The 13,023-nt window shown below is 34.0% G+C and overlaps 1 protein-coding gene across 1 annotated transcript in view; it reads left to right on the plus strand.

Moving 5' to 3' along the window:
• LOC108547657 (uncharacterized) overlaps window positions 1–13,023 on the plus strand; it is a 192,991-nt gene that overhangs the window by 67,594 nt on the left and 112,374 nt on the right. The window lies entirely within an intron of this gene.

Consider the following 13,023-nt stretch of genomic DNA (forward strand, 5'->3'; position numbering starts at 1 on the left):
ATTTTGTAATAATTAATACTAATACGTTTCATGATAATTCGTGATGTATGAAATGATTATGAAAAGTGTAAAATTATAATTTTCAAGCGAAATATTCAATATTTCATGCTATTGCATTTTCTGTCAGTGACTTTACTGGCATGTTTCGTCGCACTTTTCAGAACTATCTGAAAAATATGTTGAAAAATATAAATGAACGATATTCATCGAAGGAACAGTCGGGCTTCGGAATGGATTAAGGACAGACGGTTCATGGTTTGATATCACTATAAGCGGTACATTATGTTGTCGTATTGAATTATGGACGATGATGGATCATCCTGCTAGTGCATCGAGCGACGCTGTCGCCGGCAAGCATAATTCGTGTTTTGCTTCTTATCCCCGTGAGAGATATGGCATTTCATTCTCTCGAAACGTTAAGGATGGAACTCGCGATCCGAGAATTATTATTTTGAACGAAATTTATGGTGCTTGGATGATTTATCACGGTTTTTCAGGATTTATTGCTTCCACCTTTTTATCTTTTATTTTTTATTTTATTTTATTTTATTTTTCTTTGGAGCCAACGATATTGAAAATTGTTATTAAAGATTGATCGATCTTTTCTTTATAGCAGAAAAGGGGCAAGTTTGGAGTAATATTCAAATGGAAGTTAGCACTGTGAATTGGAAAGGTGCTTTAATACTCGGCCCGCTCGAGTCAATCGATATCGCAAACGTTTGCACAAACCTTTTACGTTGATTTTCATTTAAAAGAATTCTCGATTAAAGCGAACTCTGTCGGTGACGGAAGAGTTTTCGTGAATAAAAATCGAACCCGATTTCATGGGTGCACTTCCTCTAATCTTCGTGTGCTTTAGTATATAAATAGTTATATAATATTATTACAGAATATTGCAGAATAAAAACGTAGAAAATATTAGTCTCTATAATAATGATTAAAATTCAACAATTTTAGTAAAACATAAATTATGGGAGAAATGATAGTAGATAAATTTCTCTTGGTGTAGTGCAAAATTAGCTGTACATCGGATTATTATTCGAGAAAAAGGAAAGTGAAACAAAATTATAATAAATTGACTGCAATATAAAATCCTTATTATTGCAGTAATTTTTCAAAATTACTTAGCCTAAATTATTATATATGGGTCAAAATCTAAACCAAGTAAAATCATAAAAAAACAAATGTATTTTACAATTATACTTTATTGAAAAAAAAAATATTCGAATGGATGAAAATTAAAAATAAATTTAAAAATCCGTCATCATTTCCTGTTCTAATATTTATTAAAGAACACTCAGAAAGTATTTCAAGTACAAAACTTGAAAACCCAAAACACAGTCAAAGATAGTCAATCTTCCAAGTTGAAAACCACTCGTCAAGATTCCAAAAACATGACTGTTCACGTATTCTTTGTCAATTATTTCAATATCCAGTTCGCATATCTTCTTTCCCCTATCAATTTGTCAAGGTAGTAGATTCCTACCGATTCAGCTTTTGATCAAGTACCTGCCATAGACAGTGTCCAGCCGGCGGTCAGCGAGTGGTCAGTCAGCGGTCAGTCAGTGGTCAACATCGACTACTTTCACCAAAATCATTCCTGGCTATCGTCCAACTCCCTTCGACGTTTTTCAAGACCCATCCATGGTTCCATCTAACTCCCACCTCCCTTCCATGAATAGCACCTCCTCTATTCAACCCAAAATCGTTCATAGCTCTACCTATCCATCGCATACTCCTCTGACAGGTGTTCTCGTAGTTCACGCTGCTCACGTGGCCAGTATTCATCGTGGATCGGTAAAGGAAATAATTTATCATCCCTCAGGCTCCACTTTCCTCGGGGAACACCTTCCTGGGGTACACTTACCGCGATGGAATCGAGACTTAAGAAATGTCCACATTCGGAAAGCAATTCTATCTTGGCCAGTCCCGAGGGAGTTCTCCAGCAACCAGACAACTTTCAGGCTCGCGAGGATGGAGAAATAACCGCGATAAAAAACAACACAGCAGAAGAAGGAGTTCCGAGGACAAAAAAGGAGTGTCCAGGGTGCTGTAAAAGGAATTCCGACGACAAAAGGGCATGGAAAGATAAGGAGAGAGCCTGGGAATAAAAAGTAAGTACAATGCCACTGCAAAGACTCTAACCTCGTACTTCTAAGGCAAAAAGGATAATTCAAGAAGGTCTCGAGAGGCAGAGAAATTTCGAATTGACAGTGGTGCAAGGATACTGGGAGTAGGGAGGGTTGGAGGGATGGAAAAGTCAGTGCAATGGCACCGGAAAGGGAAAACCCGAGGAGAAATCAGACCCACGAAAATTCCAGTTGCCAGGCGAGTCAAAAAATTGCAGTTCTCAGAGAAAGTGGAAACTCGAGGAGAGTTGGAAAGAGATCGATACAGGGATCTCTTCTTTTTCGCAGAAGAGGAGGAGCAGCAGAAAATGGACGTTCGGTAATGAGAAAAAAGAAGGTATCAAAAAATTCCATCAATAAGGGAGCAGCAGGATGAGTGTAATCGAGACAAGAGCGACGTCGTTGAAAAAAGGAGGAAATAACTCCGGAACACAAAGAAAGATGGACATTTCCACAAGTGGTGGCAGACAGTAATGGACAGACCAATGGACAGATGTCCTCGAACGAAAACGTCCATCAGATTCCGGGAATATCCTACCATTCTAAAGGGCATGTGCCAGAAATCTGAGAACGGTTTTAGTTGCAGTTGTCGCTGTGAAAATACGATACAATGTACCAACCTATGGATCCACAGCGACATTCCAGCTGCCAATACCACTTATCTGTTAAAATTGACTCGGTGCTTTTAAGGAGTGGCTTCGAATCTTCCAGTTGGAAATTTTTCAGAGTCCAAGTCGAAATGCTACATTAGAAATTCTTGAAATTTTTTAAACTTGGAACTCTCGAAATTTGAAACGCTGGTTTCGATTTATCAGAGGAATAATTCGTTTTTGGTATCGAAAACTTGAAAAAGTTTTGCATTAATTTTTAGTTAGGGCAAAAAATTAATTATTATTGAAAAGAAATTTTAGGTTTAAAAAGGAATTAAAATATCCAAGTAATATTTTATTTTTCAGCTTTTGTATCTGATTTTTGGAAGTTTTGATTTATGGAAAAAATGGAATTCTTTAAGATAGAAGCTTTCTTGAATTCTAGGGGACTTCGAGGTTTCGGAATATTTATTTCTAGCTTTAACATAAAATCTAGTCACAGTTCAAGTAACCATTTCCAAATTTTTAATAAATTTTTGAAATTTCAATGTTGTTATCGACAAATCGTGACTTCGATATTTTTCCATTAACATACGTACAATTAATTTTGTAATTTCTCCTTTTATTCCATCTTTTTATTTACTGGCCATCAGTTTTAGTAAATTTAGTGTTAAATGTAAAAATACAAAATTCCTCTGACAAAGATATTACCCTGTTAGAAGTAGAAAAATCTTATACGAATTTTTGTGAGAAAAAATTTGTTCGTGAGAAGAATTGGTACAATTGGACACATATAATTAATTTTCTAATATTTCTTATTATTCCATTTCTTTAATTTACTAGTCATTCGAACAGTTTTGGTAGATTTAGCGTTAAATATAAAAATACCAAATTCTTCTGACAAAAATATTACTCTGTTAAAGATAGAAAAGTCTTATAGGAATTTTTTCGACATTTTTTCGAAATTTTTTCGTGAGAAGAATCAAAGCAACGAATTTAAAAGTATGGCAAATCCACGCCCAGTAATCGATGCTCGCTTTCGGTGCAGGTCAGAGCGTTGACTAGTTAACATATGAATGATTACACGTGTCTCGTGCCGTCTGCTCGCGATCATATCTCGGTCGAAGCAGGACGAATAGGTAATTGAATTGGCATAGAAGTGTCGAGTGGGTGGAGTACAAGTTCTGAATATATAGGGTGGCCCATTTAACTTGACCGTTTAGAATGTTTCCATTGTCGTTCGTGACGAGACGAAATATCTCAGCTCGTGGAACTGTTTCAAGGTAACCGGTGTCGTGATCGGTGAGATGTTCATTCAAAGGCCGTTGTGTTCGAGAATTCAAGGCCAGTCGAAAGAAAAAAAATTCCTTTTCCTTTTCAGATTTAATCGACATTGTTAATATTCTTTGATATAAAGCGTGCGATAAAACATTGTTGAAAATTGATAAATTAATTCTTCATACAGTGACAAATTATTATAATTCTATAATTATCGAAACATTAATTATTCGATACAATTCAAATTATATTATAAGAAGAATTAAATATAATTAAATTTACAATTATAAGAAAATGAATATATTTATAATTGTAATTATAAAATATTTAACGTAATTCATATTATTAGCATGCAGAGTTAAATATAATGGAAATTAGAATTATCACAGAATTAAATAAAATTAAAATTTATACTCGCGGAAAATTAAATTAGAATTATAATTGTGAAGAATTTTACCTAATTATTAATAAATTAATTATCGTCATGATATCGAAGCCGAATAATATTCCATAGCAAATGGAAGTTTATTATAAAAAAATTGCTAGTATTAGAATTATAAGAAAATAAATATATTTAGAATCGTAATCATAAAATATTTAACGTAATTCAAATTATTAGTATACAGAGTTAAATATAATGGAAATTAGAATTATCAGAGAATTAAATAAAATTAAAATTATATTCGCGAAAAATTAAATTAGAATTAGAATTATAATAATATGAAAAATTGCACCTAATTATTAATAAATCAATTATCATGATATCGACGTCGAATAATATCCCAAAGCAAATGGGAATTTATTGTAAAAAAGTCACTGGTATTTATTTTTTTTAAATTCTTCCATTCGTTATTGAAAACTCGCTTCCATTAGCTGGCAAATTTATTTACGCTGGATTCGAGTTCATCGACGATCGTATAAAGAACACTCGCAACGTTTCAAACGTCGAATTTTAATTTGTTCTGCGAGATGTTTTAAAAGCAGAGTAAACTGTAGAATCGCGGTGGAACTACTTGTATCGATTTCAACGATGAAAGCAACGGAAAATTGGATAAAATTGTTCTTTTAGGAATTTTGCCGACGTGAATGGCCATCGTCTTGGTCATTAATTTCGCGATATTTCCGGGAGCACGAAAAAGGCTGGTTTATTCATTGAACAACATTGTTACCAATCGAAAAACATTGGAATTGGTTTAAATCAATCACTTTGCCAGGGCTCGTTGAATTTTCCTCGATGTCAGCTTGGTAATTGGCTACCGAGGCTGTGGACAGTGATTTTTCTGAACAAAATGCGCAATTATTTATTTATTATTTCGAATTCCTTGCTCGAGTTATATTCACGTTACCGTAAAATTGATGGTCCATGTCAATTTTAGGAAACACCGACTGCGAGAACCGTGTTATCATCCATTTTGCAATTTTTCTTCGAGTTAATCCAATATTTAATAATTAACCTACCTTTGATCCAGTTAATTAAATTTCTTCCCAATTTTCTGGTACGTTTAATATTTCCAGCAGAAATTCAGCATGGTTCTGGATCAAAAATATTTTCTACAAGAATAAAGGAAGAATTAATTATGGAGAATTTGAAATAATTAAATTGACAATTTAGTGCAGTTGGAAAAATTCTCAGGTATCCGAATTAAAATTCGAATTTTAAATAATGGTATACATTTTAAAATCCTTAAAAATATTTTCAATATTTCGTCTTCATTTTTCTCAATCTTTCATATAACTAATATATAGCAAATTAAATTTTTTAAAACGAAATTCTAATTTTAGAAAATTCATATTCTTTCACAAAAATAATTCCAGGAAAATTCGAAATGAGATAATAAAAATTCCCCCAAAAATGAGGAATATATAATATACATAAAAATGGAAAGCAAATCGAAATATTTAATCTTTTAGGTTACTATGGAACCTAAATAATATGCAATACAGTCATTAAACGAAATTTTCATTGCTTTATCATCTTAATTTTCGCTCATGTTTTGTATCCGATTTGCAATGAAATTAATTTCTCGGAACGAAGTTTTATTCAAAAGGAATTCGCGTTCTTCGGCAGAATAATTGCACAGCGATTCCAAGCGATACTTTGCTAAAGTTTCATCGTCGTGTGCACACAGAAGCTACCCTACATAACGTGTACCTACACTTTTCGAGTAGCTGCAGCCGCGAGGAAAGGGTTAAAGGAGTCGACGACACGTTCGTTCGCGGATATTCAGGTTAAAAAGCGAGGCGACTAACGAGGTTTCGATCTAGCTGAGAAAAATAATCCACGCTCTTTACCATGTAAATAAGCGCGGTACAAAGCGATTTTTCCAGGCGGTGGTGAATTTAAATGTGACCACAGCTCGGCACACTGGCTTATGTAGAGCTTTCATACAGTTCACGCAACCTGCGTTATACAGGAAATAGTGAGCAATTTGTGTAAGACAATATTTGACTAATATAAATACAAATATCGTATAATAACTTAGTAATGATAAATAAGTTGAAATAATTAAGTTATTAGTAATAGTAATAATAATAAGTAATTATAGTAATAGTAAATAATAATAGTAATAATAATTAGTAATAAATGATACGAATTTAGTTTAATAGAATTTAGCTAAATTTAGGTAGATATGTCATAATAATTAATATCCTTTAGTGTAGAAGTTCTCCTTTCGAAGTTTAGAGAAGTTTCTCAAGTCCTATAAATTCATTAAAGGATGTTCGAGGATTCTTGAAAGTTCGACAAGAAAGATCATTTTCTATAACATTTATAAACTTTAAGGAAGTTCTTTACCCATCCTTTGTAAATTTTGAAAGTTTTCTGTCAAGAATAGTAACTAATTAAATAAGTCTGTAAATTGGAGGAATTAAAATCGAAGCAGAAGTATAAGAAATTTAATATTACCAACACTAGCTTTCAAAAAAATTCGAGAAATTAAATAGAATATTTAATTCTTTGCACCGGAGCTTTCAGTAAAATCACAAGCCTTATTATATAGCTTAAATTATAATATTATCCAATTATTAATTTTAGTATACTTCATTTAATATACTCTAATGCAATTAGAACTATAAAATTAAATTCAAAATGTTACAATATTTGAAATACTCTAGTAAAATAATTTTATATATTAATTTATGCACAATGTCTTTTATTTCATACTAGAAAATTATTGTATCCCACATGATATAATAATTTTTAATTTTATCATCTCTAGAAAATAAAAATTTGAATTCTGTCCCTGTTACATCAAAAATCTTACTTCTAATTTTCCCATTGAGTATCCACACAATTTCTTTTCACGTTATTTCAAAAATAACATAGACTTCCACTTACCAATTTTTATTATAGAAAATAAAAATTCGAATTTTGGTCCTGTTACACCAAAAATCTTACTTCTAATTCTCCCAGTGAGTGTCCACGCGATTTCTTTTCACGTTATTCAAAAAATAACATGGACCTCCACTTACCAATTTTCAATCTGCTCACATTCAACCAAAATAAAATTTCTTTATTATTTTCCAATCTTCTCACACTCAGCCAAAAAATTTTAAAAATATATTCGAATTCTTCTACTATTATTCTACCAAAAATCTTCTTCCCTTACCCAACAAAAGACCCATCTCCACCTCTTCCAATAATCCGCTACTGACCAATGCACAGCATGCACCACGTGAACCAAAATATACATTCGATTTCTGTAAAATGGCAGACGTTTCGATCGCGGTCGTGCAGCTTCCAAGCTTAACCCAGCCTTTCATGCTTTCGCCTTACACCAGTACACCATCTTAAAATTCCAGCATGGTCCTCCGCCACCATTGGCGTACGTGGACGGGGTTGTCCCGTCCCGTTCCTCGTTTCTGTATAGCGTTGAAAGCACCCTCGGTGGCCGAGGAAACCTGTCTCGCAATATTCCTGGCATTCATAATTTACGAGTCGTGGACGAAGAAGCTAGGGTCGCGCACTTTCTCCCTCTTTCTGCAACCCCTATGCTCACGGGAACTATCCCCCGGAACTTTTTCATGCCAACAAATGTCGGGTCTCCCTCGACGCTTGTTATATGAAACTGAAATATCACGACGAGACGCTCGACTTGATTATGGAGACGCGATAATCTCCGAAGTATCGCTGAGGTTTGACGAGTGTTCTCACGAGGCACCTCGTTTGTTGATTTTTGGGTAGATTTTGGAGAGGTGAAGCTAGGTTGGGATGGGCTCACGTGTTTGGATTGTTTTGTGCGGGTTTGAGGGATTTGAGGTGGACGATTTTCACTGATTTTGGATCGTTTTGATGAGTTTAGATGGTTCTTTGAGGTTAGGGGAGATATGCTCTTCGTGATAAATTTTTTAGTGGCATTAGTTGTGATATTGGAGTATTAGAAAATCTAGGATTGATATTAGATTAGATATTAGATATTATTATATTAGATATTAGACAGATGTTAGAGATTTTAGATTGTTTTTTAGGGTTAGGGAAGCTATGTTCTTCGTGATAAATTTTTGAGTGGTATTAATTTTCATATTAGAATATTAAAGAATTTGGTATTCCTGTATTTCTCAATAATTCTAGATGGTCTTTTGGGAGTAAGAGAAGATATATATTGTGACATTGGAATACTAGAGAATTTAGTATTGATATTAGATTAGATATTAGATATTAGATATTATTATATTAGATATTAGATAGATATTAGAAATTTTAAATTGTTTTTTAGGGTTAGGGAAGATATGTTCTTCGTGATAAATTTTTGTCTAGAATTAGTTGTGATATTATATTAGAAAATCTGGAATTGATATTAGATTAGATATTATTGTATTAGATATTAGATAGATGTTAGAGATTTTAGATTGTTTTTTAGGGTAAGGGAAGTTATGTTCTTCGTGATAAATTTTTATCTAGAATTAGTTGTGATATTATAATATTAGAAAATCTGGAATTGATATTAGATTAGATATTATTGTATTAGATATTAGATAGATGTTAGAGATTTTAGATTGTTTTTTAGGATAAGGGAAGTTATGTTCTTCGTGATAAATTTTTGAGTGGTATTAATTTTCATATTAGAATATTAGAGAATTTGGTATTCCTGTATTTCTCAATAATTCTAGATGGTCTTTTGGGAGTAAGAGAAGATATATTCTCCATGATAAATTTTTGAATAGCATTACTTGCAATATTACAATATTAGGGAATCAAAATATTTGTAATGTATTTGATATTTAAACAAATTCCACGGCGAACACATATTCCTAAAATTAGTAGGCTTCCATTGCAAATTCCCCCGATAGGCAAACAAAACCCTGACTAATTTGTCTCCGAATTAACGAGATTCCACCGATTCCTCCGATATTAGAACAAATGCAGGAAAATTCTCGCAAATTGCTCGTCAAAGCGAACAGAAGCTTCACTGACAACTGTAAACTAATCTGACTGCCAACCACGAGTATAATCACGGTGAAAACGAAACGAATGTCGTGGTAGAAAGTCAAACATCATTTTCACCAATGACCAGAGGTCCAACGGTGTGTCGGGCCGGCAGGATGCATCCCCAAAGCGACTATGGGTGGCATGAAATCTGAAACACAGTGCAAATCGTGTCACGGATCGGCACGCCTTTGATCCGGGAAAATTCGGGTCGTGGGTTAGCGTGATCGTGGCAACACGGTGTCGTTAGCAGTGAAATTCGCTTCAGTGGAAATTAGGTAACGCGACTGCTATCTGGCCCACTAAATACCCTTTGCCAGGCTACTGGAGCTTGCACCCTGCGAGAAAGCTTCGAGAGTTGGTCGCCGATGGATCGATGAACGCGGATAATGACGTTCCGCGAGGATTTTCCGAGATGGGATCATTATTCGTGTTAAACGGACTGGATCCCTTCGATTCCCGATTCTTGGAGACTGGTTACGGGGATAAATGAGACATGGATTGGAAGGAACGATAGGTGATGGCTGAGAGTAAAATGTGAAAGGTTTGGGATGCAAAGTGCAATTTGAAACGTCTTTAAACTGGGATTTTAAATTCTTCGTGACTCCAAGTGGAATTTGAAATGACTTACGACTCGAGGTAGATCCTGGGATATTTTGTGATTTTAAATTTTAATTGGATCCTAGAGTCCAGTGTCTTGAGATCCACTGTTTAATCTGGAATTTTAGATATCTCGAGATCTAGATTGAGATTTTAAATATCTGATGATTCAGAGTAGAATTTTATACGTTTTGAGACCTTGACTGGGATCTGGTATGGCTCGAAGTGGAATCTGAAATGTCTACAAGCATATGCTAGAGTCTAAGATGTCTCGAGATCTACTGTGAGACTTCTAGTATGTCAAACATCTCTGGAGTTAGTCTAGGATGTGACATGTCTCAAGATCTAGCCTGGAGTCTGGGATCTGGACTATCCTGAGACTTGAAGTAGAACCTAAAACATCTTGGGACCTATTCTGAAATGCAAAATGTCTCGAAACCTCTAGAATTTATAATACTTTGACATCTACTCTAGAAACTAAAATTTTCTATGGTCTTGACAGCAATCTGAAAGAGTTCAAAGTTGGACTTGAAGCACCCAGAAAGCTACTTTAAAATCCAAATCAGGCTGTTGACATGCCTTGAAACTTACTCTATAATTACGTCTGCAATTGGAGCTTCATCTAGCATCCAAAATATCACAGCACCTAGTCTGCAATCTAAGATATGTCAAATCTCACAAGCAATTAGGCCCGATTCTAATGTATCTCGAATTTTCGACGTATGTTTAAGATAATCTTCGTTATTTTTAATGCAAAACGCAAATTGAGGCTTCTTGTTACTGTTCCAAACACGAGAAATGGAGTCAAGAATAGAAGATTCGTCTGTCACCGAGTTAGCTGTCACGCGGGTTATTTAATTGGTGAGAATCAAAGCGGAGAATTAGATCCAAACGAGAGGTGGTGGGAAATATTTTGGAAGGTGGATCGTTAATGAAGGCGCACCTGCGTGAACGGAAACGCGACGTAGTTGGCCAAGTTCCAAAAAACCGGCCTGTATGCTGTCGAGGATCACCTGACGGTCTGTCTTGTCACGTTGATTTTCGCTTTTGAACTTCAGATTTCATGACAGATTGCGACCGGCCATGTGACAGACGAGGCACAGTGAAATCTCTGTTATCGGAATCCTTCGCTGTCCAAACATTCTGTTATCTAAACGTGTTTTTTCCCCTCCTTCCCCCGCAACGCCGCGTTTTGTGTCGCGTTTCCCTCGCTTTGAAGCGGAAAATGGTGAACGGTGCATGCAGACACGTCGGTGTGATCTTTTATAACGTTAATTCATTTCGAACACGTTATTCCGAGACAGTAATAAGCTTATTGGGAAATAATCGAACGGATTAACGACGGATTAACGGATTTAAATGGATAATTTGTAAAAATTTGCGAAATTTTGTTTGTTGCTTGACCGAAGTTAGAGTTTGCTAAATTATTACAGTAATGTCGAAGGGAGAATTCACGATTATTTTTCTGGAAAAAGTATTTGCAATAGATGGTGTACACGAAAAGTATCTTTCCTTGTGAATATTTATATATTGTATATTGGTTTACGCAAGAATTAATTTTGACAGAAAACACAGGTTTTTAACACTAGATTTACGGAACCCGTCAGTTTGACGGAAAGGTTGCTCCAATTATACGATGGTAACAGATTTAGTTAACTTATATTGAGACTGTTAATATAATATATAATTGTTTTTAAATTAAACTAATCGTTAAAGAAAAAAGGCACGTGGTTTCCTTTATCTGTCAATTTGACAGGTGTCTCTAGAAATAGGTATACAGATAGCGTCCGTAAATCTAGTGTTAATTAGAAATTAGAAATATTATTCAATAATGAAGATGCGTTGTTCTTTCATGTAGCACTTCATTTTTAATAACTCTGAACTGTCAGCTGTCATGCTGTCTTTTTTTGTTGTTGTCAATACTTTACCGCATTAATGGCGCGAAATTCAAATCTCCCGCGAATTTTGGGACAGTAAACACTACTATTGCATGATACCTCTATGGTTGTCTAAGATATTGCAATAGTATTTACAAAATAAATATACGTAGGTGTCATGTAAATGTAAATAAATATGTCGTGTAAATTTATAAATATTCCTGGATATTATATAATATTATATATGAAAATTGTTTTTATAGAAATTATTTTTTAAATATTATTTTTACATATATCATACGAATAAGTTATATAATTTATTATCTTCTAGAGAATTTTCGGAAAAATATTCTAAAGGAGATATTTCAGAGGAAGATGTAAGAGGATGTAGTAATTATTCATCGTTTACATTCATTACAGTTGCTCTCGAAAACTCGGTATACCTGGCACGACGTTCCTCTGGAAACTTAACAGTTCTTTGAATTTTAATTAGCCTTTAATCGAACCGCATTTTAACGAACGTTGATCGCAATCAATTTGCGTCGCAGCTGTAGAGAAATGGTATGTAAATGCGGCAGGTTTAACCGTGACTATCTCAATTAGTCCGGTTAATAGAATCTAATGGCCCTGGAAACGTATTAGTGCATCGGTTCGATGAAATTCCGTTTAATAGAAAACCGGACGCCAGGCTTAATACTAAACGCTTCTCATTCGACATATGGTTCCTTTGCATTCCTCGAAATCATCGCAATAACTTCGTTTCATCCAATTATATATTCCTTATAAACCGTTATCCTCTTTCTTTAATTCGATCCCATCGAATCCTGGAATTTTTGTAAAAATTTTTGTAAAAAAATTATTTATCGAATAAAATAAGTTTATTTCAAATTTCTTAAGATTAAATAATGGAAAAAGATTCTATATTTCGTTTAAAATATATTTAATTTATTTTCTTCTATCAAGTCTTTCTATTCGTGTTAATATTTTATTTTTTCATTTTTTATTATCGTTCCATTTTTATTAATTTTTTCCGATTTTTATTTCACCAGAAATAGCTTCATTTTAATACACAGTAATGCAAATATTAGTGAAATAATTTCTTCCAAATTTCTGTTTAATTATAC

Source organism: Eufriesea mexicana, unplaced genomic scaffold (assembly GCF_001483705.2).
Source record: "Eufriesea mexicana isolate 0111107269 unplaced genomic scaffold, ASM148370v2 scaffold1146, whole genome shotgun sequence".
Taxonomy (NCBI): Eukaryota; Metazoa; Arthropoda; class Insecta; order Hymenoptera; family Apidae; genus Eufriesea; species Eufriesea mexicana.